We start from the raw sequence: 26,940 nt of genomic DNA on the forward strand, positions 1-26,940 counted from the left end.
GGCTGGTTCCCTGGCACCTGCTGTAACATAGGAAGAGGCCTGGGAAAACCTGGCTGACTGTGCAGTGGGCAGGGCCAGTAGATGGGAACCAGGGCTGGGGACGCTGGCTTGCCCAGTGCTGGAGGGGGTACAAGGTCTGAGCACTGTGTCTGTGAGCTCAGTGGGCCAGCAGCCCAGGACAGTTGGGGGAATGTAGTCAGAAAGGCAGGCCAACAACCCTACAGGCTGCTCCAGACTCACTGCGGAGCTGGTGAAGCACGGATTATTCATTTACCAAAAGGTTACCTTGGGTTAGGGTTTATTAACTGTGATTTTTTTAAAAGAGCATATTCATTGACTCTCATGAAAACTTGAACCTCATGACATAACGTTGTTGGCACAATGTTCTAATCAAAGTTTCCCCTCACTCCTGTCCCCCGCCTTTTATTCCTGTCGCTTCCCTTATTCAGCGAAGCTCCTTGCAACCTATCTTCTTTCTCTCTCCTTCCCACTCCTTCTTCACTGACATCTGCCTTCCACCCCCACCTCTTCCTTGAAACTGTCTGGCAAAGGTCATGATTGAATATTGAATTCTCAATCCCGGGCATCCTTTCCTACCCACCGCTTACTCAGTCAGCTCCAGGGCACTTGGCGCCGTCAACCTCTATGGCAGTCTGGAGGGGTTCTCTTCCCTTGGAGCATGGGACCCTCCTCTCTCCCCACCCCAACTGGGCCACCATGGGGGCCTATTCCCAAATGATGGTGCTCATTCCCCAGGATTCTTTCCTTTCCTCCTTCTCTTCCTCCTCCAGACACTGTCCTTATGACCTGTGTTACCATCACAAACCGCTAACTCCAGAGCAAGTTGGAGACCTGGGTTGCAGATCCATGTCTTTAATTGAATTCTGGGTAGTTCTACCTGGAATCTCACAGGTACCTCTAGTTCAATTTCTTCTAAACTGGATTCATCCTCATCATTTTCAAACCCACCCTCTTTTCTCTTGTGCTGCTGATCCTGGTGACTGATTGTGCCACCCGTCCAGCCACCTGGGCAAGTGAGAAACCTGGGTCTCACCTGGATCACGTAATAAATGATTGAGTTATGTTCCTTAATATCTCAAGGATCTGTGTTCTCTTTTATATCCACAATTTCCACCCTGGCTCAAGCACTTATAATAAACTTCTGGGTTATTACAATGGTCTGAAACTGATCCCTCATTCCACCCCCAGTCTATGCTCCCCTATCATCACAATGGACTTTATAAAACATGAAGGCAATCACATCTCCTTCTGTGGTTCTCCTCTGCTGCCAACACCATCTACGGCACAAAAATGCAAAGGTGATACACCTCTCCATTCTAATTCCTGTTCTTTCTTCTAGATTATACCCTCCCTATGCTGGTTGCAAACAACACACTGCTGTAGCTTTGATGACGTGGGTGGCTTGCATTTATGTATAACACTTTCAATCTTTATAGCTCCATGGTGGGAGGCCAATATTAAATGTGGCTGGGCTTGCTGAAACCTCCAAATTCAAATTTCCATATCTGCAAAATGGAGACATATGACTTATTCAGAAGGAAGATGGGGGGAGTAAATTAATAGACATGGCACATGTTCAGTGTCCAGTCAGTGGTAATAATTCTAAGTGCTTCATATTTGCTAGTTCTCTTCATTTTCATAATAATCCTTTGAGGTAAGTACATATTATTAGTCCCATTTTGTGGAGGCAGCAGAAAGCACAGGGGGTTTGAGTAGCATAATGGTAAGCTAGGACCACAGACTCAGTGGCCTAAACAACATAAGTTTATTTTCCCACCACTCTGGAGGCTATCTGGGCAAGATCAAAGTGCAAGCACTTTGTTTTCTCTTGAGGTCTCCCTCCTTGGTTTGCAGATGGCCACTCCTGCGGTGTGTTCATGTGGTCCTCTCTGTGTGCATGTGTCTACATTTCTTCATCTTGAAAGAACTTCAAGAAAGAACCGGGGACTTCCCTGGTGGTCCAGTGGTTAAGACTCCACTCTTCCAATGCAGGGGGTGTAGACTGAATCTTTGGTTGAGGAATTAAGATCCCATGTGCCATGCAGTACAGTCAAACATAAAAATTAAAGAAGAAGGCAGTGCCGGCAGCAGTCATGGCGGCTTGGTGCGTGCATCTGGCCCGGGGCAGCCTCCCGGCTTTCGCGTTGTCTCTCAGGTCTTCTCCTCGGCTGCTGTGCACAGCTGCAAAACAGAAGAACAACGGCCAGAAAAAAGAAAAAAAAAAAAAAATTAAAGAAGAAGAACACTAGTCACACTGGATGAGAGCCCCTCCTTAATAATCTTATTTTAATTTACTGTTTAGAGATCTCCATCTCCAAATACAGTCACATTCCGAGGTATTATGGATTAGGATTTCAACATACGAATTTGGGGGAAGACGTAATTCGGCTCAGAACAAGTACCTCATCTAATAACACCCCGATTGTTTCAAGGACGGGAGAAGAATCCTGGCAGGGCAGCACAGGACACCCTGCCCTTAACTGTGGTGCAAACCTACCTCCTCCTGACTGCAGGTCTTTCACATTAATCCATTTGCTCTAACTATATGCACCAGAGTTTCTAATAAGCATGTTACAAATTACTTTGCGGCAGACACAAAAATCTAAGAACTAATTTCTAGAATGTTAGTATAAGGTCAATAACATGTCCTCAACCATACCAGAATACCTCCACTTCTTCTTCTTCTTCTTCTTTTTTTTTTTTTAAAAAGGCTCTCTTTCTCCACTGAATTGATCCAGTAACTAATTGGTTTGACATCACTGATACCCAAATAATTCAGAGCAAAGTTAAAGCTCTTACCTTGTACATGAAGGGGTTTGGAAAGAGCTTCAAAGACATTTTGACAGTTTTTGCTCTTTCCAAAACTGCCATTTTATGTTGTCTTCACTTCACAGGAGCTTTAAAACAGGACCACTTGTGGCTGCCCATTTGGTTAAACTTGGCTTTTATCTGGAGCAACGTGCTCCACACTCACAGGATTTATCTAGTTTTTTTCCCCCATTGGGTTCGATTTTAGCCAAACTGTCAACAATCCAGGGGCAGCTTTAAAGGTATATCCCAAGAACTGGAGTGTGTACCTTATGTCAACACTCACAGGTCTCCCATACTTGGTCTCAACTGTATGAATACCTACAGATTTTCTCCTCATAGAGGAAGAATGAGTGTACAGGCTTTTAGGTCAACCCTTTCTTCACTGGTCTGAGAAGTTTTTGGGGGCAGGTGCTGTGTTGTCTTCATCTCTGCAAACCCTAATCCTGGCATGATGCCCAGTACACAGGCACCAGAAGGCATTGAACTAAGTCAAGTCCTCAGTCCTGCTGATGGGGTTAGAGGTCCTTGGCTCCCTTCTGCTTCAACCAGGATTTAGAATAGGGGTGGGGTGGCAGAATAGCCCCAAAGGACCGGTCAAAGCATCCTCTCGTAAAGGAAGTTGGGTGGTAGAGATGAACTTAGATGAGGGTTGATGGTATTTGAGAAATAGTCAAATTGTTGGAAAACATATAGCTTCCCCGAATGACTGAGTTGGAGGGTGGTACCAGTTTAAATGTGTAGATTCTGATATATACTTGTAAAAGAAAGATCACCTTACAGTTATGCTTTATAGTGATATCTGCTCCCTCTTCATACACCAAATGAAGATACAATTGCAATTGTCTCCTGTTGGGTTTGTTTCTCCTCTTTTCCCCCAATGATCGGATCAGTGTTCCTGTAAAACCCTTCCTTCCCTTCTGCATCCCCTAAGCATAAACATTCATATATGGGAAGATTCTGATACGTATGATCACTCCAAACGTCATATGCCCAAAACAGAAACAAGGCACAGCCTTGGAAAAATTCTCAATTTACTACTGTGATTAAATTGGGATATCTTAAAGCATTAAGAAAAAAAAAGCTTAGGACAAAGACCCAGGTGTAGAAGAAGTGGTAACAATCTAGGGTGTTGAGCCTGCCTGCAGGAGGTGGGGAAGGACAGAGGTACAGCTAGAAGTGTGACAGCTGTCAGTCTGATGGTGGTTATTTATTACTGTCTAAGAGAGAGACACCTGCATGGGGTGGGTGTGAGCATCACATTGCTGGACGGAATGCTCCATCACAGGGCAGGGCTTCACCCCCTGTTCCCTAAATAATCGTCTCGGGCCTGAAGACCTTCAATCTGGAAGGAGGTTATCCTTATAACAAACATCAGTGTCTGGCTCCTGGAAAGGGGAGTGATTTGCTTTTAAATTTGTTTTAAAAGGAGAATGATATTTGCTTTATAAACCAGTTTGCAAAAAAACATTTAACTCATAGGTGGTACCAAGTGCCTGATCATGTGGATGTTCTGATAAGATCAGAGTTTAGCTCTGGAGAGCTGAGGCCTGGGACCCTGGCCCTGTGGCCCCACAGGGCTGTGACTGAGGGGGCAGAGGTGTCCACAGGCCTCCTGCTCAAATACACAAGAACAACCTGTGTGTTCTGTCACTACTGCACTGGTGTGTTTTTGGATCTCCTGTCTTCTTCATGCCCCCACCTTCATCCAGAGCATGACAAAGTGCTGCCCTGCAGAGGGTGTGTCACTAGCTCACAAGTACAGAAATTCAGATTAAGCAGTTAAAACCTTTAAGAGAAATAAAACAGAGAAAATCATTTCTGCTGAACAGTGGGGCTTGGATTTTATTATATGTCTTTGTCTCATTTAATTTTCTCAGAATTTCTTTTTATTTGTATTTAGAAAAAACGTGGGTCCATGAAGACTAGTCCTTCCACCCCAGGCAGTTTGAGAAGCGCTGATTCAGGGAGTCCCATTTTCCACCGATGTTCTGTTACTTCCAGTGCCTGTCCAAATGGGAGCTGTGGGTCTCAACCCTGTTGCACTGTAGGATCACCCTGGGAGCTGAAAAAAATACCTACATCCATATCTAAAGAGAAGTCTGGGATCCACCCCAATCAATTAAGTAAGCATGCAGGAGGGGTCAGGGTAGGGCAAGGCTCCTATATTTATTAAAAAATGCCCTTGATGTTTCTAATGTGTGACCGGGGATGAGAATCCTTAATGTAGGCCATAGCTGATCAAGGAGCGCAGGTTGAATGAATGTTTAAACGTGTCGGCCAGCCACCAGCAGGCATTTATTACACACCTGAACCACACCTGAAAGTGCTGTCCCAGGTGCTGAGTAACAGACTACAAACGCACAAATGTTAACCCAGATTTTCTAATGTGATGTGAAAGCCTCTTTGGACAAAGCCAGCATATATTAAAAAAAAAAAAAAAAGATAAACCTAGTAAACCCACAGGATTCATCTACAAATTCATCTACACTCCATGCAGGAATGGAGTCCCTTTTCCCCCCATTAAAGCAGTTTATGCAATAATACTCCACCTAATGGGAGATCACTGAGGCTGGGGCTGCCATTTGGTCCAAAATGCCACTAGATGTCACTCAAGGTCCCTCAGGCTTCCCGCTGCCCAGCCTTCAATTCCTCACTGGATCATTTTCCTCTCCGGCCCTGTGCCTGTAGCCCACAGCTCTCAGAGTGAGCCATGGACAGGTAAGGACAAAATGTTCTCATCCTCCGATCTGCTTTCCTGCTGTCCCTGGCACCCCAGGCCCACCTCGTTCATTCATTGACTCAAGAAGAATAACCAAGGGCTGATTATATCTCAGACATTAGGTCAGGCTATGATGAAATAATGGTGACACAGCCAGGGTGCCCCCCCTCATAGGGTTTAATCTGAAAGCACGCCTCAGACTAATTAGTATTGTTGGTGTGCTTATTCATTCTCCCTCAACTAGAGGATCTCATACCTTTTTGACCACCACATCCAAAATAGGAAAGAGATTTCACATCAAAATTCACATACATACAAGCATAAACTGAAAGTTTCACAGTCCCATGTTTATCTTCAGTTTGTGTGATACATTCTGTTTTCTTGTCTACGCTAGTTCATTTGTCTTTTCAAAATCCACTAAATTGATTTCAAAACCCTCTGATAAGTCACAATCTAAGAATGAAAAATTCTTGCCTTGAGGGCAAGGGCCACCTCTTACCAGTGACTCTCAAATAGTATGTGAGCAATGCATGTGTTTTTAAATAAATGAAAATTATGAGAACTAATTTGCTTTAATATTTCATTAAAAAGACTTATAGGTTAAGCGACTTATGGATGATCAGTGTCCTATGAATGTACTTATAAAGATTATATTCACCTACATCTACTATACATCTACAAATAATTTTTTTCAGATAATATATAGATCTTAAATTAGACACACCCAATATGCTATTAATACAATTTAATATTTTAGTCATGATCTGGGGCTTGTATATTTTATTATTTTTCTTTAAAAAATTATTTTATTGAAGTATAGTTGATTTATAATGTGTTCATTTCTGTTGTACAGCAAAGTGATTCAGTTATACATACATACATTCTTTTTTATATTCTTTTCCACTATGGTTTATTGCAGGATATTGAATAAAGTTCCCTGGGCTATACAGCAGGGACTTTGTTGTTTATCCATTGTATACATACTAGTTTGCACCTGCTGGTCTCAAACTCCCCATCTTTCCCTTCCCCATACCCTCTCCCCCTCAGCAACCACAAGTTTGTTCTTTATGTCTATGAGTCTGTTTCATAGATAAGTTCATTTGTGTCATATTTTAGATTTCACATATAAGTGATGTCATATGATATTTGTCTTTCTCTGTCTGACTTACTTCACTTAGTATGATGACCTCTAGGTCCATCCATGTTATTGCAAATGGCATTATCTCATTCTTTTTTATGGCTAAGTAGTATTCCATGGTATATATGTACCACATCTTCTTTATCCATTCACCTGTCAATGGACACTCAAGTTTCTTCCATGTCTTAGCTTCTGTGAATAGTCCTGCTATGAACATGGAGGTGCATGATGCCCATAATGGGATTGCCAGATCATATGGTGACTCTATTTTTATTTTGCTTTTAGAAACCTCCATACTGTACTCCATAGTGGCTGCACCGGTTTACATTTCCACCAACAGTGTAGGAGGTTTCCCTTTCCTCCACATCCTTTCTGGCATTTATTGTCTGTAGACTTTTCAATGATGGCTGTTCTGACTGGTGTGAGGCAGTATCTTCATTGTAATTTTGATTTGCATTTCTCTAATAACTAGTGACATTGAGCATCTTTTCACCTGTATGTCTTCTTAAAGAAGAAGAAATGTCTATTTAGGTCTTCTAGGGGGCTCAAATATTTTAAAATCATACAAGTAAAAGTATGTTCATTTTGGAGAAAAGTTAGAAGAAATTCATGCTTTCAGATATTATAACTTATTAGAAACTCTAATAGCTTAAAAGTTTGATATTAGACATGGTGACTCATAGAGTAATAGTTTTCAAAGATGATTACAACCTCATGCACAGGGTCACTGTCTCAATACATAGCTGACATGGTGAAAGAGACTTTGCCAATGTGATTAAATGAAGGCTCTTGAGATGGGGAGATGGTCTTGTGTTGTGTGGGTGGATCCAATGTAATCACAAGGGTCTCTATAAGAGACTTTATAGAGGGCTTTAGAAGACAGAGAAGGTAACAAGACACAGAGATCTGAAGATGTTAGGCTGCTGCTTGTGAAGATGGACCAAGGGGCCATGTGACTTCTAGAAGCTGGAAAAGACAAGAAAAGATTCTCCCCTGGACCCTCCAGAGGCACAGAGCATGTTGATCCATTTTAGATAATTCTTATGTCCAGAACTTCCCTGGTGGCTCAGACGGTAAAGCGTCTGTCTACAATGCGGGAGACCCGGGTTCGATCCCTGGGTTGGGAAGATCCCCTGGAGAAGGAAATGGCAATCCACTCCAGGACTATTGCCTGGAAAATCCCATGGACAGAGGAGCCTGGTATGCTATAGCCCATAGGGTCACAAAGAGTTGGACACGACTGAGCGACTTCACTTTCATTTTCAGTTTAATAACTTTGTGTTTTAAGTCACTGAAGTTGCAGTAATTTGTTATAGTATCAAGAGGAAACTTATACAGAGGAAAGATAGTTAGCTCTGTGCAGTAAACTAAAAAAATCCCCAATTCAAAATTTTTAATTTAGTATTTGAAAAGAAATTTACTGTTTGTGTGTGTGTGTGTAACGGATTATTCAACAAGGTAATAGTGAGACAGCTAGAAAACCATTAAAAAATTAAGCAGGATCCCCCACCTCACCCCCCAAAATTAAGCAGGATCCCTATTTCCTTACACCAGAATTATTTCTGGATGGGTCAAGACTTAAGTATTAAAAAAAAAAAAACCTAAAAGTAGTAGAAGAAAATGTTTTCTTTTCTTTTGTTGTTGTTTATTTTGGACTGAGGAGAACACAAAACCTAGAAATGATAAAGAGATTAATGATAACTCACACATAGTTGATGGCAATACTTGCCAAAATTGAACATACTCAGATACTTCAAGCCAACAATTGTATTTCCAGAAATTTGAAAGAAATGCTTTTATTTATGTACAAAGCTTTGTCATGAAAATGTACTTTACAGCATTGTATGTCATAGCAAAGAACCAGAAATGGCCTAAATGCTCCCCACCTTCATTTTTGACTATGCTGGATCCTAGTTCCTTGAACCTGTGCCCCTCTGCATTAGGAGCTTGTAGTCTTAACCACTAGACCACCAGGGAAGTCCCTAAATGCCCAATAGAGAAGATTAAATACACTATGATACAGCCCTTTGAAAGAATGACGTATATCCATATGTTCTATTAAGAACATTTGTAAGTAAAATATAGTAAGTATGGAAAAAAGACATTGATTGTAGTTAGGGGGAAAAGATATTAAGCTTACAAATGCAGAGAAAATTCTGGAAGCACACTCAAGAAGTTGTGAATACTGCTTACCTTTGGACTCTGGAGCTGGAAGTAGGAGGAAGTCTTTGATTTTAAAAATTTTACATTTTTCTGTATAGTTCTTGATCCCAGGGATTGCTAACGTGGATCTTTTCCTGCTATAGAAAGGAAGGAAAGGAGGGAGAAAGAAAGAGAAGGGGAAGAAGGAAGGAAGGAGGGAAAAAGATTGAGAAAGAAAGCATGGGGAAAAAAAGGAAGGAAGGAAAGGAGGAAAGGAAGAAGAAAAGAAAGAATAAGAAAGAATTTCTGGCAAGTGAAGAGGAAGCAGGTTATATCTAAAGAGTGACCAAACTGGGTCACCTGCCTTAGACATACATGTTATGTAATTTTTAAAAATAAATACCTATTTTTAAAAAGTACATTCAAAGGAGCTCTACGGGTTTTTTCTTTTCTTTTTTTTTACTGGAGTATAATTGCTTTACAATGTTGTGTTAGTTTCTGCTGTACAACAAAGTAAATCAGCTATGTGTATACTTATATCCCCTCCCTCTTGAACTTGCCTCCCACTGCCCCCACCCCTACCCCTCATACCACCCATTTAGGTTATCACAGAACACTGAGCTGCAAAGGAGCTACGATTAAAGCAAGCCCAAGCCATAGAATTCTAAACTTCTTGGGAAAATGTATGACACTTCAAAGGTTTAAGTCTGAATTTGTTTGTCTTGTTTTGCTTTGCTTCAAGTTATGTCTGAAGATTCCAGACAGATGAAAGAATGAAATTAATCCAGCTAAGGCAGACAGATATACAGTTAAGGTCACATGTCAGAAACCAGGTGTTTGAAACCCTGTTTTCCTTGTATGACCCACCTCACCAGCTTAGGTGACAAAACTGGGTCACTTTAAGTCACATGTTTTTAATGTTAAAATTCATACCACTCTGATTTCCACCCAGCAAGCCCAGTCCAGCTTCCCGAGATGTTGTCCTCCTCAGAAGTCCCCAGTGACCCAAGAGTTTATCATTCTTCCAAAGGGGTCCTCCTAAGTTGTTGATAGGGAGGCTGGGGTCGGGGGAGACAGTGGCTGGTGAGTTGGCCACAGGGCCTGATCAAAGCTCCTTCTCTGCTGCCTTGCAGCTGCCAGAGGTCACTGCCTCAGCACAGGCAGCCTGGCTTGGCTGCACAAGCTAGAACGGATGCCTTTTCCATTCTGGCTATAGCTACCCGGGGTTGGGAGTCAGTCACACAGTGCGAGGCCAGTCCCTTCTGCCAACACCCTCCAAGTGTGGACACAACCCTTGCTCTTCACTCCCAAAGCACAGCCAAGAGCAGGCACAGACAAAGGGGAAAAGTCACAGTCAACAGCATTGTCTGCCAATATCTAGGAATGTTTGCTGCCACTTTGAACTGAAAATAAAAACTTGCTAACTCTCAATGTAATATTAAATTATTTAGATTATGTTTCTTTGTTTTGTGTAAACATAAGATTAGGTATAAAGTCCTCATTCTCAAAGCCCTTCTACATCTATAAAATGACAATTTTGAACCTTTGATTAATAAAGTTAAAAATTCAATTAATGTTAAGTATGTAATGTAAATGATGTTTTGCTGAAATTAATTTTTTTTTGTAACGAGACTATGAAACTCACTGCTGTTATAGGGTCTATTTTTTTTTAATTTTTAATTTTTATACTGAAGTATAGTTGATTTACAACGTTGTATTAGTTTCAGGTGTACAGCAAACTGATTTAGTTATACATATTTGCATATCCTTTTCAGGTTCTTTTCCCATATAGGTTATTACAGAGTATTGAGTATAGTTTCTTGTGCGTTACAGTAGGACCTTGTTGTTTATCTCTTATATGTATAGTAGTGTGTATGTGTTAATCCCCACCTCCTAATTTATCCTTCTGCCCCAATGGTATTGGCTTTTTTAGGCATGAATTTCTGTGAAACTTTTGCACAGTGTACCATGAGGAATATGAATAACCTCAGATATGCAGATGACACCACCCTTATGGGAGAAAGCGAAGATAAACTAAAGAGCCTCTTGATGAAAGTGAAAGAGGAGAGTGAAAAAGTTGGCTTAAAACTCAACATTCAGAAAACGAAGATCATGGCATCTGGTCCCATCACTTCATGGGAAATAGATGGGGAAACAGTGGAAACAGTGTCAGACATTATCTTTTTGGGCTCCAGAATCACTGCAGATCTTGACTGCAGCCATGAAATTAAAAGATACTTGCTCCTTGGAAGAGAAGTTATGACCAACTTAGACAGCATATTAAAAAGCAGAGACATTAGTTTGCCAACAAAGGTCTATCTAGTCAAAGCTATGGTTTTTCCAGTAGTCAGGTATGGATGTGAGAGTTGGACTATAAAGAAAGCTGAGAGCCGAAGAATTGATGCTTTTAAACTGTGGTGTTGGAGAAGACTCTTGAGAGTCCCTTGGACTGCATGGAGATCCAACCAGTCCATCCTAAAGGAAATCAGTCCTGAATATTCATTGGAAGGGCTGATGCTGAAGCTGAAACTCCAATACTTTGGCCACCTGATGCAAAAGAACTGACTCATTTGAAAAGACCCTGTTGTTGGGAAAGATTGAAGATGGGAGGAGAAGGGGATGACAGAGGATGAGATGGTTGGATAGCATCACCGACTTGTTGGACATGAGTTTGAGTAAACTCCGGGCATTGATGATGGACAGGGAGGCTTGGTGTGCTGTTGTCCATGGGGTTGCAAAGAGTCGGACACGACTGAACGACTGAATTGAACTGAACTGAACCATGAGGACATTTGACCACCTCCTAGTTAGAAGGCTGTCGTGTCTACAAAGAGTATTCTATTTTTTTCTCATTAGCTCAAGAAAACGCAAGATATAATTCTTGGTGCCAAATACAAAATCAAATGCCAGCATTTGATGACAAGGTGGTCATCAAAATTATCCAGAATAGGCATTGATTAATTTTTTTAAAGATTATAATTTTAAATATAAACAAACATTTATCCTTTTTAAAATTTTATTTATTTATTTATTTGGCTGCTCTGGGTCTTAGTTGTAGCATGTGGGATCTAGCTCCCTGACCAGGGATCAAACCTGGGCCCCCTGCACTGAGAGCACAGAGTCTTAGCCACTGGACCACCAGGGAAGTCCCACATTTATCCATTTTGATAGAGAATTTGCAGATGGTATGATTCAATGTATATGAAATGCCCAGAGTAGGTGAATACCTATAGGCAGAAAGTAGATTAGTGCTTGTCAGGGGCTAGGGGAGGAGGGAATGAGGAGTGACTGCTAATGGGTATGGAATTTCATTTGGGGCTGATGAAAATATTCCATAATTAGGTAGAGGTGATGGCTGTACAACTTTGCAAATAAGCACTGTAGTATATGAATTATAACTCAATTTTTAAAAAGTGACTTCACAGTATTCCTAAAGAATAGTAGATAGATAGTCCATTTACCTAAAGGACTCATCCTGTGGAGTTTTCTAAAACAAAGGGCATCGCCCTCCTGCCTCTCCAATCTTGAGGCTCCAGTTATATTACAATCAAGATTTCTATTTGTATAGAAGGTCACTGTGCTTTATAGATGAGGGTAGGCAGAATGGGCTGAGGGAGAAGGTCTGGAGATATGAAGGTTAGCTGGAGGACTAGTTACAAAGCTCTACAGGACATTAACAAAGACAAATTCAAATCAGGTGAGTGTCACTCAAGAGTCACAGCAATTTACTAGATTTGGAGCTCAGTAAGAGACCAGTCTGTCTCAAGTACCTTCTCCAAATCCCACCAATTAAAGATTTAAGCATTTCATTCTCTTAACAAACTCTTTTGACACCGGGCAATGTCACTGTCTCCCGGCATGCGAGGGGATACAGCGATGACCAAGACAAGATCCTTGACTCCAGTAGCTCCCCATGGATAGTGGCGATAAAACCCGCACAGGGATAAGTATCCTATAATAAAAAGAACACTGTAAGAAAAGGGAGGTATAAACCTAAAAGTATCATGTCAAAGAGGAAGAAATTCTTACTTGTGGTAGAAGTAAGATCCATTATTGGAGGATGACTGAGTGTAGACAGGATGAAGGTGAAGGGAAGAGCATTTCAGCAGAGGGAACAGTATGAATAAAGGCACAGAGAACGGAGACACAGAGGCCAGAGAACCTGTCTGGGAAGGAGGAAGGAACCTGGCTGGAACCAAGCTGTGGGAAGGAAAGTCAGAACAACATGGACTGATGGGTTGTCTTTTTCAAACAGAAAAACTGAGCCAGGTGAAAGGGAGAAGAGAGTCCCTAGAAACTGCAGATTTCACAGATCTGTACAGATCTGCAAGGTTTTAGCTTGCAAAAACCATCCCTGATTAGTAAATAGGCCTTTTGTCGGGTTGGAGGGAAAGTGATTTTTGAAAGAATGTTTCAGAAAGGACAGCTCTGGTGGAGTCCTGAAGCTAAGAGCACGGAAGAGCAAGAAGGTATCTGATGACAGAAGAGGACTCTGACAAAAATGAATGCAAAAATTCCTCCCGCCATAATTTCCACTATTATCCAGCCCACATGTATTTGTCTCACCGCCAGTAAGTTTGTATCATCAAAAAGATTTTAGAACACCTGGCTAAAAACCCCAGCCTGGTAATAACCGATTCATACACTTGGTTAGCATGAATTAATTTCATATTTAACAGCACACCGTTCCTGGCACATAGAGGCACTCAAAGGCTATAAATGAACGTTATTTGTTCTTTGTTTCAGGGTCTATATTTGGGGGAGGAAATCATTCAAATCTGCACCCTAAAACTTGTATCCTTTTTCAGCACTGAAGTTGGGACAACCTGGGGCCAAAAGGTCCGGTTTCCCACTTTAAACTGAGGTTTTTTCCCCCTCTGTGGGGTCCCTCATGTCTCTAGGTCCAGCGAGGGGGACGGTCCCAGTTTCAGTAACCAATCACCGCGGAGCCACAGCGCCCCGCCCCTCCTAGTCCGTCCCTCCCGCCCAGGTCCCTCCTCCTTCGCACCTGCGCGTCCCCCGCGCTCCCGCTGGTGGGGCCGCTTCCAGCCCGCGCCGGCGGGGAGGGGGCTTGGCCTCACCTCTCGCGAGATCGCCTCCCGTGGTCGCGGCCCCAGCTCCGGGCGGCTGACTGGCGGCGTCTGCGCAGCCGCCATGTTCGGTTGCTATGCTGTGGCCTGGGAGACGGGGTGTGCTTGAGGGAGGAGGAGGAGACGGAGTAGGAGGAGGAGGAGGAAGAGGAGGAGGCGGCGGCGGCGGGAGGGACTGAGCGCCCATTGCACTCTCACACACAAACGCTGCTTAGGATTGTCGCCCGTTCGCTCTCGCCGCGCCGTTCCGCTCCTCCTCCTCGCGGCCCCACATTGTTCTCTCAGGACTCCGGGGTCCCCGGGGCTGGATTCTGGGCCCCGTCTGGGGCCCCCACCCCCGCGACACCGCTGCGGGGCTGGATTAGCTCATCCCCGCAGGGAGGTGCGGGAGCGCGCGGCAGCCCCGCAGTATGAGGTGGTGCCGGCGGCTCGGGGCCGTGGCGCGGCCGCTGCGGCGCCGGCTGCTGGGCGGACGCTGACGGAGCCCCGGGGGCGGCGCGGCCGGGCCTCCAGGCTTTTCTTCTCCAGCCCGGAGGACGCGGCTGGGACACGAAGGTAAGAGGCTCCGGGTCCCAGCCGCCTCTCGGCCCTGCGTGGCACGCGAGGCTGTTACCTGCGGCCCGCCAGGTGGGGCCGGCCGAAGGCGTGAGGCTGATTTCAAGTCAGGGGGAAAGGATGCTTTCTGCCTGCTCCCTTTCTTCGTGGGACCCCTGCTCTCAGCCTCCTGGTGTTTTAGTTGGAATCTCTGTTCTGGGGGAGTCAGGGGAGAAGGGATGGAGTAGGTGCGGAGATGGAATGTTCCACGGCCCCTAAACTCTAGGTGAGGTTTTAGAATATTCAGTTTTCCACTGCTGAGGGATTCCTTTAAAAAAAAACTGGCTCCTTTGAAAGCTTCCTACTTGCTGCTTGGGCATACAGTCCTATCCTTGAAGTTTTAAGCCTTTTATGATTCTGCCTTTGCATGTTTGTGTTAGGAACCTGTAGTTGAGCCAAAAGAAAAAGTTGAGATGTAGCAAAATAGACGTACGGATGCGCTTCCCAGGGTTTCCTTAACATGGAGTAGTTTACAGTGGCACATATATACGCACGGATGGTTCTGGGAAACTTAGAATGGGAGACTTTATGCCTGGAAGGCATTATACAGTGAACCACAGCGGAGGACGATGTGTATGGGTAGGGTTTTTCAGGCGCTTTTTCTAGGACAGTCTGTGTATCTGCAATGTACCAACTGCTGTTAGAATCAGAGATTGGAGTAATATTCGGTTTATGTAACCAAATCTTGGGCCCAGTTGAAACATTACAGTTTAAACCATGTTTATGGAGAAAAAAATCAAAACGCCAAAGTATCCGACTTGTAAAGAATGGTTTGAGTAAAAAGAAGACTGTGGAACAGTTAGGCCAGGATATTTTTTTATCCTGATTTTTGAACCTTAATCTTTGTTGCCAGAGGGGAAAAAAATACATTTTTAAGGGGAAGGAGATGACCTTAAAATAAATGATTGTTCAGAGCCCAAAATGTGCTTAATGGAATAGAGCTAGATAGTACATCAGTTAAATCTTGAATTTGAGAAATTCAACCTATAGTTGTTTTTTTTTTAAAGGCTTTTTGTAAGCAAAAGTTTTTCTCTACAGAGCTTCTTTACTAACTCATAGCAGAAGAACGCAATCATTTTGTGGATCCCACCATTTTTTGTCAGAATAAATTTATGCTCCAATTACCACAGAAGCTATTTTTATGTTTCTCTCTCTCTCTCTCCTTTTTTTTTAATGGCACACATATCTTTGTCACCTCTTTTCTTTGAAACATGTGCATGGTCGCACAATATCATGATCTTGAGTAGTTTTTAAGAAGAGACTCATGACCTTATTTTTGTATATGGAAGTGTTTGTGACTTAGCCTATTTTAAACATTTGGCAAGAGATTTTGAAAACAGGGAGCCATCACTGTTTTGCAGTTTTATTAATTGAGTAGGTTAAAATTAGAAAATCATAGGTTCCTCAGAAGTAGTTATGGATGAAGATGTGGCTTTCTTATTGCCTGTTTTCCTAGAACCTGTTTAGATTATAGGCTGTGCGTATTGAATTGTTTAAACTTTGTGGTTTTTTCTGATTTTCTAATTGAATATCTTTAAAAATATCCCTAGTAACTTCGTTACTTTAAATTTGTGGCACCCAATTTCTAATTTAGACTAGGCATAAACCAGCATTGATTGAACACACTTGCTAAAAATACTTTCTGGGTCAGATGTACTTAGAATGCAGCCTCAGGAAAATTCATTTGAACTATTCTCCTGTGACCAATGTACACTTCATTATTACAGAAGGACTTAAAACATTATAGACTCACGATTAGATTTCATCAGTTCAGGCATAGAAGCCTAACTTTATTAATATAAAATACTTCATGTGGGATAGTAATGAAAACTTTTTACAGTGCCTTTTTTTTTTAACTTATGTGACTCCCGTAGACTTATTAAACTCTGATTTGTATGTTTGAGATACTAATATTTTAATTTCATCTACTAAACATAATTTAAATTGTGTGATAGTATAGTGTGCAATGTTATCTATTTAGTATTATGATTTATTCTGAGCTCTTTAAGGGTGGGTGGTCATGTTTTTAAGTAAATTATCTTTAAGGAACGAAGTAAGAATGACAGATAATTTCAAGGAGACATTCTTACTGTTGCTGAGAGGACTCCCTCCTCTCCTCTCCCTTCCCTGGATTAATATGGTCAGTTTTAAACAACAAGGAAGCTTTAAAAATATGTAGAAACCTTGTTTGGTGGATGTTTAAAGACATATTTTAAAGCTGTCCTTTAATTGTTAGTTATTAAAAATATAAAGTTGGAGACCTCACTAGAAATGGCAAGTCTGTGTGACTTAATGTGGCTAAGTATGATTTGTTGCTTCTAAATAAAATTTAGTATTGGCAGAAATTCACTGGTTCCAAGCTGAGTTGAATTTTGTTGTTTTTCTGGGTAATAACATGCCTGTTATGAAGTTTTTTATATTCAGTAGTCTAGATTTGTCAAATTAGTTTACTACGTTAAGCTGTGAAGCTTTGAAGATTGGCTTAGTATTCTGGAAATCTTTTTATTGTTTGCCAGAAAAGTACTGTAGGAGGAAGGTGTTATTTCTTCATTTAATATTCGATTAGCACAGATGGTGAGAAGGAGTATAGTGAACAAGTATTGTAGAATCTTCTCTTAATGTGGAAGTATGGTACCTAGGAGGAATATAATTTATTTCTTTTTTTGTGTGTGATCAGTCAGTACAGTCGTATTTAAAATGGAATGGGAAACTAGAGGGGAAATTTATTACATTCTCCTCCATTTCATTAGAGGTGATTTCCCCCACGTTCATTCTTCATTCTTCCTAAGCAGAAACACTGTAAGAGAGGTGCAAGTGCTTGAAGGAATTGAGGGGAACAGAATGAAAATTAGGCACTGTGGATTATCTTGTGGGAAAGATACTAATTTGGGTGAGTTATTGCATTATTGTGAGTTATTGTATCTCTTAACAAGGAGGTTTTTATAGAGGAATATACAGGGAAAAAGGATCCAAAATGGACGTGTTTATTGTCTGTTACATGCCAGACAATGTAAAGGGGCTTTTCATGCTATCCCACATAAGCATCAAGTATACTTTGGAAGGTAGGAATTATTAATCCTCTACTTCTCCCCTCTTCCAAATGGGAACATGAGTAACTTGTCAAGGGTCATACTGCTAGTAAGTAGAATTTGACTGGGTTTGTCTGATTCTGAAGCTTATTCTTTAGATCATGTTGTTCAGTTAAACTTTTTGCAGTGGTGGCAGAATTCTTATTCTGCACTGTCAGATGTGGTAGCCATTAGCCGTGTATGGCACAGATCGAACACTTAAAATGTGATTGTTGTGCCCGAGGACCTAAGTTTTAAATTGTATTTAATTTTAATCAGCTTAAATATAAATAATCAGGTTTCACTAGTAACTATAGTATTGGGCAGGACAACTTTAGATCTTGCTACCTAGAAAATCTGAAGTTTTGTTTGTTTTTGGTTTGGGTGTTCTTTTCTTTTCTTTTTTTTTTCTTTGCCAAGCCTCACTATTCATCTTGCAGGATATTAGTTCCCCTACCAGGGATTGAACCCTTGCCTCCTGCAGTGAAAGCCCGGAGTCCTAACCACTGGAAAGTGAAAGTGAAAGTCGCTCAGTCGTGTCTGACTTATTGAGACCCCATGCACTACACATTCCCTGGAATTCTCTAGGCCAGAATAGAGAATACCCACTGGAGTGGGTAGCCCATTCCTTTCTCCAGGGGATCTTCCCAACCCAGGGATTGAACCCAGGTCTGCTGCATTGCAGGCGGATTCTTTACTGGCTGAGTCACAAGGGAAGCCCAAGAATACTGGAGTGGGTAGCCTATCCCTTCTCCAGGGGCTCTTCCTGACCCAGGAATTGAACCAGGGTCTCATGCATTGCAGGCAGATTCTTTACCATCTGAGCTATCACGGAAGCTCCTAACCACTGGACCACCAGGGAATACCCGAAAATCTGAGTTTTGATATTGAATCTACCACTAGCTTATATATGATGTTAGTTAAGTTACTTAGTTCATGAGCCTCAATTTAATCCCTTGTGAAAATGAAGATGTTATCACTAAAAGATTATCTCTAGTATCCCTTCTTGCTCTAAAGTTCTTTGATTCTTACTAAAATATGCTATAGCATTTCATATTTGCAAGCATTATATCTGAACGAATCCCTTCCTCATATACTCACTCCTTATATAAAAACTTTTGTTTGTTTAGTCACTTTCTCTTTGGGAAAAGAGTTATGTTTAAAGCACATAAAGGATAATGGATTATTTTACCCTCAGTTGTTTGGTGAAAACACTGTGTAACCAAAGACAGTACTTACTTTGAAACAAATTTTGAATCTTTAAAGATCTTATTTTCAGCATGCCACTTGGTGGTGGTTTAGTTGCTAAGTTGTGTCCACCTCATGGACTCTTGGAACCCCATGGACTTTAGCCTGCCAGGCTCCTCTGTCCATGGGATTCTTCAGACAAGAATATTGGAGTGGGTTGCCATTTCCTTCTCTAGGGGTTCTTCCCAACCTAGGGATCGAACCCAGGTTTCCTGCATTGCAGGCAGATTTCTTTACCAACTGAGCTATGAGGGAAGCCCAGTGCCACTTACCATTTGAGAATATATTACAGTTCTTGTTGCTTATCAGGTTAATTCCAAACTTTGGAATTAATTTGCTTGGCCTTACAGGTTTCCTGCCAACTTCATCTCACTAACCCTGTTTCTCATTTTTGCTTAAAAAGAAAGTGTTCTTTTTTCCTCCCCCTGCCTTCGTTTCTTCAGTTTAAACATTCCTGTCTCCAGTCCACGGGGCTTCCCAGGTAGCATTAGTGGTAAAGAACCTGCCTGCTAATGCAGGAGACGTAAGAGATGCAGGTTTGATCCCTGGGTTGGGAAGATCCCCTCGAGGTGGGCGTGGCAACCCACTCCAGTATTCTTGCTTGGAGAATCCCCATGGACAGAAGAGCCTGGCAAGCTACAGTCCATAGGGTCGCACAGAGTTGGACACTACTGAAATGACTTACTAGCACACATGCACATCTCTAGTCCACAAGTCTTTTACAGAATTCACCTTTTAAGAATGGTGCTTAATCCTAGTAATGAGTACCCTGGTGTTACTATATGATTATTTATATATAGTTTCTTGAGTTCTTCCTTCTCTTTAAAAAAAAATAGTTTTATTATATTTTTGCTGTGCTGGGTCTTTGGTTGCTGTGGGGCCTTTTCTCTAGTTGCGGTGCTTGGGCTTCTTCTTGTGGTTTCTTGTTGTGGACATGACTCTAGGGTGCAATGGCTTCAGTAGTTGTGGCACATGGGCTTGGTAGTTGTGGCTCCCAGGCTTTAGAGCACAGGCTCAATAGTTGTGGTACATGGGGTTAGTTGCTCTGTGGCATGTGGAATCTTCCTGGATCAGGGATGCGTGTTTGATGCGTGTTTCCTACATTGGCAGGCAGATTCTTTACCACTGAGCCACCAAGGAGGGCCCTAGAGTTCTTCCTTCTTAAGTTTTTATATGTTACCTACTGTGTGTCCTTAATAAACATGTTAAAAAATAAAAAATAGGGGTTGTTTTGTCTGTATTGCTTTATGAGTTTAGACCATTTCTCAGCAATTATGCTTTTAAAAAGTTGCTAATAAAAAAATTATAAATACTATAACAACATTCACCCATAATCACTACTCTAAAAGATATTTTTGTTTCCTTCCAGGCCATTGTCTTATTATATTTTTTTATACAGTTGTAGAGATAACAGTTTTGGAGTTTAATATATTGGAAACGTTGCATTGGAATGTTGTAAAGGAAGAACAATACAGGGAAAAGGTGACAGACTTTGGAGTGAGGGAGATATGGGTAGGAATCTGGTCTCATACACCTTGGAAAAACTATGTAACCTCTGTGCTTACTTTCTTGTCTGTGAATTTAGGATAATGGTACTTGCCCTTGAATTGTTGGGAGGATTAGGATAATATATATAAAGCATCCAGCATTATTCTTTAAATAGAAGAGATGATCAGTAAATGGTAACATTATTTCCCGTTTTCCCATTCCCATCTTCATGAATATAAACAATTGCTTAGACATTCAGGTGATTTATCAATCAGGTGGTTTAGTCTTTTACCTTTTGTTGAATATTTTGGTTGTTCCTAAAGTTTCCACTGTTAGAATCTGCAGTGAAGATTTTTGTGCTTATAGCTTGTTTGTAGGTTTGTTTCCTCAGTCTAAAACTTAAAACTCTAGGACTAGGATAATGGTTTGAATATCTCTCTCTGCCAAATCTCTTACAGAACAATGGGTGTTCTTGTTTTGGGAAAAATACTAATTTTATTATAAAATTATACTTTGTTTTTTAATTAATGTAGTTTGAAAATTTTGGCTTATTGGGAAATGATATAGTGAACATTTATTTGTGTGTAATTAAACAGACATTTGAATGTCTGTTATAGAGATCACTGGTATACCAGTAAATAAGACATGATTTTTGTCCTTGAGCTCAAATTCTAGGGTGGTAACATATGTCAACAATTACAATTCAGAGTGACAAGTGTAATACGATCTGTGGAAAGGAGAGTGGCATTTGAGCAGCGTCTTGAAGGATGAGTAGGGATTGATCTCTGGGTAGAAAGAACAGCATGTACAAAAAGGCATGCATGAGAGGATCCATGCGTTTAGAGAAGTGGTCTATTAGGTGGGCGTTGGTGTCTGATTTTATGTGTGAATCCATGTGCTTATATATGTTTGTTGACTGTGGTAGGAGATAAAACCTTGTGAGGGTCCTTGTTTGGGCTGTGAGTGCAATCATATTAAGACCTTTAGAATGGAGCTTCCCAACTGGGGTGCCCTGAATGGCTTACTATTGTGCCAGAGAATAAGATGGCTGTCAGTGTATGTGACCAAAGCACATTGGACTCACCAGGGTGGTTTCTTTTGACCTGGAATAATCTCCTTGGCTTGTCCCAGAGAGCTAAAAATTATTTTCTTTGGTGCAAGTTGTGAAAAGCATTGGGAACAGCACTGTTAGTATTGGAAAATTTATGGTACCCACACTTCTCCTGGCATTCTCAGTGTATGTAATCAAAAATAAAACCAACACTAAACCTTAATATAAAAATGAAGGAAGTCCTGTCAAAGTCCTCATGTTTTCTCTCCTCTCTCCTCCTCCTCCCCCCAGGGATTACTAGTTGATTATTTTATGTGTGTATCTGAAATATCTTTTTGGTGCTTCTGCATTGCTAGTGCCCTACAGGAGTCTTTTGTCTGCCTGTTCGGAAATCAGCATTTACATTGGGAGCAATTACAGGTATTTAAATAAGGAAAGATAAACCTTGACTTCTAAACAATGATGCAAAGATATAAGGATGGTGCAAAGATAAGGTTAGAAGGAGCAGGGAAACCGGTTAGGATGCTCTTGCAGTAGCCCAGGTGAGAGGTGATAAGAGCCAGAAATGAGGAAATAAAGATGAGGGTGTCAGCCTGGAACTGAAAACTGATGCGGCAGTTTCCTGAGAACTCAGAGTCCATTTGGTTGTAGTGGAAGAGGAAGAGTTGGTGCTGCTGCTAAGACTTCTCTTTGGGCAACTGGAAAGGGAAGGCCAAATAATTTTTATTGAGTGCCTATAGTGAACCGGGTGTTTTGCTAGGCACCGGCGTTTGTCATGAGTTCTCACTGAATGTTTAAAATTAATTTATTTTGAAATAATTTCAAACATACAGAAAAATTGCAAAAATAGCACAAAGAGCTCCAGAATCCCCTTCAACCAACTTCCTTTTCCTTGAACTATTCTTGCCTCTTAAAAAAATACTTTTTCTAAGACTTGACTCTTTATAGCACTTTTAGTTTCACAGCAAGATTGAGGGGAAGGTACAGAGATGACCCATAAGCTCTCATCTCTCCACATGAACCTCAACCAGTTTTGGACACAGTACTACATATATATTGTGTGTAAACAGAATATAAACCCGCACATCTTATACTTGGCTCACTCTAGGGGTTGCAGTGAAGCCTTCCCTTTCAGGTGCCCAGAGAAGGAACCTTGAGATTGTCGTCAACCCTTTCCTTCTCTGTTATTGAATTCTCAAATTTCAGTGAAACTACCTAATCATCTTATTTTTGGTTCCTCATTTTCATCTCTGCTTATAACCATTCCAGAGGAATGTACCATTTCTCATCTAAATAGACTTTCCTGAACCATCTCAGAGCAAGTTGCAGACGTGATGCCTATCATTCCTGAATAATCTAGTGTGTTTTTACCAGAACATGGGCAGTCTCTTACAAAACTCCCAAATCAGGAGATCAGCATTGACACAGCAGTACCTTCAAAATCCCAGATGCCTACAACTCAATATTTTTTAAAAAGCCCAATCAAAAATTGGGCAAAAGACCTGCATAGACCTTCTTCTTCAAAGAAGACATAAAGATGACTGACAGGCACGTGAAAAGATGCTCAGCATTACCAGTTATTAGGTAATGTGAATCAAAACAACTGAATACAATGAGATATTACCTTTCACCAGTCAGAATGGCCATCATCAAAAGGTCCATAAATAATAAATGCTGGAGAGAATGTGGACAAAAAGGATCCCTGCTCCATTGTGAAAATGTAAATTGGTACAGCCACTATGGAGAACAGTATGGAGGTTCCTTTAAAGGACTGAAAATAGAACTACCATATGATCCAGCAATCCAACTCCTGGGCATATATTGTGGAGAAAACCATAATTCGAAAAGATAAATGCACTTCAATGTTCATTGCAGCACTATTTACCATAGCCTGGCCATGGAAGCAGCCTAAATGTCCATTGACTGATGAATGGAAAAAGAAGATGTGGTACATATATATGATAGGATATTACTCAGCCATAGAAAATAAATAAATTAATGCCATTGGTAGCAATATGGATGGACCTAGAGATGGTCATACTAAGTAAAGTAAGCCAGACCGAGAAAGACAAATATCATTCAGTATCACTTATGTGTGGTTAGTGTTATCAAAAGGGAAAAGGAGGCAGGGAGAGAGATAAATTAGAAGTTACACACTGTAGCACTTGTTCAGTCTTAAGTTGTGTCCTTTGCAACCTCATGGACTGTAGCACACCAAGCTCCTCTGTCCTTTACTGTCTCCTGGATTTTGCTTAAATTCATGTCTGTTGAGACGGTGATGCTATCTAACCATCTCATCCTCTGCCTCCCTCTTCTCTTTTCCCTCAGTCTTTCCCAGCATCAGGGTCTTTTCCAGTGAGTTAGCTCATCTCATCAGGTGGCCAAAAGTATTGGAGCTTCAGCTTTAGCATCAGTCCTTCCAGTGAATATTCAGAGTTGATTTCCTTTAGGATTGACTGGTTTGATCTGCTTGCAGTCCAAGGGATTCTCAGGAGTCTTCTCCAGCACCACAGTTCTAAAGCATCAACTCTTCTGTGCTCAGTCTTCTTTACGGTCCAATTCTCACAGCCGTACATGACTACTGGAAAAACTATAGCTTTGACTATATGGACCTTTGTCGGGAAAGTGATGTCTTTGCTTTTTAATACGCTGTCTAGGTTTTGCATCTAGGTCATCTGGTGTGAAGAGCTGACTCATTGGAAAAGACCCTGAGCTGGGAAAGATTGAGGGTAGGAGGAGAAAGGGGCGACAGAGGATGAGATGGTTGGATGGCATCACTGACTCAATGGGCATGAGTTTGAGCAAACTCCAGGAGTTAGTGAAGGACAGGGAGGCCTGGCCTTCTGCAGTCCATGGGGTCACAAAGTGCTGGACATGACTTAGAGACTGAACAGCGGCAAGGTTTGTAATAGGTTTCTTTTCAAGGAGCAAGCGTCTTTGAATTTCATGGCTAGGGTCACTGTCAGCAGTGATTTTGGAGGCCACGAAAATAAAATCTATCACTGCTTCCACTTTTTCCCGTTCTGTAGGCCATGAAGCAGTGGGACTGGATGACATGATCTTAGTTTTTTTAATGCTGAGTTTCATGCCATCTTTTTCACCTCTCCTGTTTTGCCTTCATCAAAAGGCTATTTAGTGGTATCATCTGCATATCTGAGATTATTAATATTTCTTCTGGTAATCTTGATTCCCACTTGTGATTCATCTTGCCTGGCATTTCGCATGATAGACTCTGCATAGAAGTTACATAAGCAGAGTTTCAATATACAGGCTTGTCATACTCCTTTCCCAATTTTGAACCAGTCAGTTATTCTGTGTCTGTTGCTTCTTTATCCACATACAGATTTTCTTAGGAGACAGGTAAGGTGGTCTGGTATTCCCATCTCTTTAAAAAATTTCCACAGTTTGTTGTAATCCACACAGTCAAAGGCTTTAGCAGTCAGTGAAGCAGAAGTAGATGTTTTTCTCAAATTACCTTTCTTTCTTCATAATCCAATGAATGTTGGCAATTTGATCTCTGGTTCCTCTGCCTGTTCAAAATCCAGCTTGTATACCCAGCTTGTATATCTGGAAGTTCTTGGTTCACGTATTGCTGATGCCAGCTTGAAGGATTTTGAGCACAACCTTGCTACCATGTGAAATGAGTGCAATTGTACAGTAGTTTGAACATTCTTTGGCATTGCCCTTCTTTGAGATTGGAATGAAAACTGACCTTTTTCAGTCCTGTGGCCGCTGTTGCATTTTCCAAATTAGTTGATGTATTGAATGTAGCACTTTAGCAGCATCATCTTTTAGGATTTTAAATGGCTCAGCTGGAATTCCATCACCTCCACTATCTTTGTTCATAGTAATGTTTCCTAAGGCCTACTTGACTTCACACTCAAGGATGTCTGCCCCTAGATGAGTGACCACACCATTGTGGTTATCCAGGTCGTTAACACCTTTTTGTATAGTTCTTCTTTGTATTATTGCCACCTCTTCTTAATTTCTTCTGCTTCAGTTAGGTCCTTACCGTTTCTGTCATTTATTGTGCCCGTGTTTGCATGAAATGGTCATTTGATATCTCCAGTTTTCTTGAAGAAATCTCTATAGTCTTTCCTATTCTCTTATTTTCCTCTATAACTTTGCATTGTTCATTTAAGAAGGTCCTATCTCTCCTTGCTATTCTCTGAAACTCTGGTGGAGTGAGTTGCCATTCCCTTCTCCAAGGAATCTTCCCCACCCAGTGATTGAACTTGGGTCTCCTGCTTTGCAGTCAGTTCTTTACTGATTGAGCCACCAGAAAAACCCCTTTGTATAAACTACTGTGTATAAAGTAGGTAACTAACATGGACCTACTGTGTAGCACAGGGAACTATACTCAATATTATGTAATAATCTGTAAGCGAAAAGAATCTGAAAAAGAACAAAGGGACTTCCCTGGTAGCTCAGAGAGTAAAGAATCGTCTTGCAATGCAGGAGACCCGGGTTTGATCCCTGGTCGGGAAGATCCCCTGAAGAAGGAAATGGCTACCCACTTCAGTATTCTTGCCTGGAGAATTCTATGGACAGAGGAGCTCTAGCAAGCTACAGTTCATGGGGTCACAAAGATTTGGCACAACTGAGCGACTAACACACACACATATATAAAACTGAATCACTGTATTGTACACTTGAAACTTACACTACATTGTAAATCAGTTGTCAGTTCAGTTTAGTTGCTCAGTTGTGTCTGACTCTTTGTGACCCCATGGACTGCAGCACGCCAGGCTTCCCTGTCCATCATCAACTCCTGGAACTTGCTCAAACTTATGTCCCTCGAGTTGGTGATGCCATCTACCCATCTCATCCTCTGTCGTCCCCTTCTCCAGACTTCAGTCTGTCCCAGCATCAGGGTCTTTTCTGGTGAGTCAGTTCTTCTCATCAAGTGGCCAAAGTATTGGAGCTTCAGCTTTAACAGCAGTTCTTTCAGTGAATATTCAGGACTGATTTCCTTTAGGATTGACTGGTTTGATCTCCTTACAGTCTGAGGGACTCTCAAGGGTCTTCTCCAACACCACAGCTCAAAAGCATCAATTCTTTGGTGCTTAGCTTTCTTGATGGTCCAACTCTCACATCCATACATACTACTGGAAAAACCATAGCCTTGACTGTATGGACCTGAGTTGGCAAAGTAATGTCTCTGCTTTTTAATATGCTGTCTAGGTTTGTTATAGCTTTTCTTGCAAGGAGCAAGTGTCTTTTAATTTCATGGCTGCAGTCACCATCTGCAGTGATTTTGGATCCCAAGAAAATAAAGGCTGTCACTGTTTCCACTGTTTCCCCATCTATTTTCCATGAAGTGATGGAACTGGATGCCATGATCTTCGTTTTTTGAATGTTGAGTTTTAAGCCAGCTTTTTCACTCTCCTCTTTCACTTTCATCAAGAGGCTCTTTAGTTTCTCTTTGCTTTCTGCCATAAGGGTGATGTCATCTGCATATCTGAGGTTATTGATATTTCTCCTGGCAATCTTGATTCCATCTTATGCTTCTTCCAGCCCGGCATTTCGCATGATGTACTCTGCATATAAGTTAAATAACCAGCGTGACA

At 41.5% G+C, this 26,940-nt stretch overlaps 1 protein-coding gene and 1 long non-coding RNA gene across 5 annotated transcripts in view; one reads left to right on the top strand and one right to left on the bottom strand.

The window, feature by feature from the left end:
* Positions 1–301: 301 nt before the first annotated feature.
* Positions 302–14,174, bottom strand: LOC113905363. The gene is made up of 3 exons (XR_003514641.1): positions 13,913–14,174; positions 8,883–8,989; positions 302–2,202 (listed from the first exon to the last, which is right to left on the bottom strand). It is a non-coding gene; the product is annotated as an uncharacterized LOC113905363 (long non-coding RNA).
* The window catches only part of PTPN4 (protein tyrosine phosphatase, non-receptor type 4), a 190,748-nt gene continuing 177,981 nt past the window's right edge, over positions 14,174–26,940 (top strand). For all 4 annotated transcript variants that reach the window (XM_027562478.1, XM_027562489.1, XM_027562499.1 and 1 more), the window contains exon 1: positions 14,174–14,476. The gene's annotated coding sequence lies outside the window, so the exon portion shown is untranslated. The remainder of the gene's footprint in view (positions 14,477–26,940) is intronic.

Source organism: Bos indicus x Bos taurus, chromosome 2, assembly GCF_003369695.1.
Source record: "Bos indicus x Bos taurus breed Angus x Brahman F1 hybrid chromosome 2, Bos_hybrid_MaternalHap_v2.0, whole genome shotgun sequence".
Classification (NCBI taxonomy): Eukaryota; Metazoa; Chordata; class Mammalia; order Artiodactyla; family Bovidae; genus Bos; species Bos indicus x Bos taurus.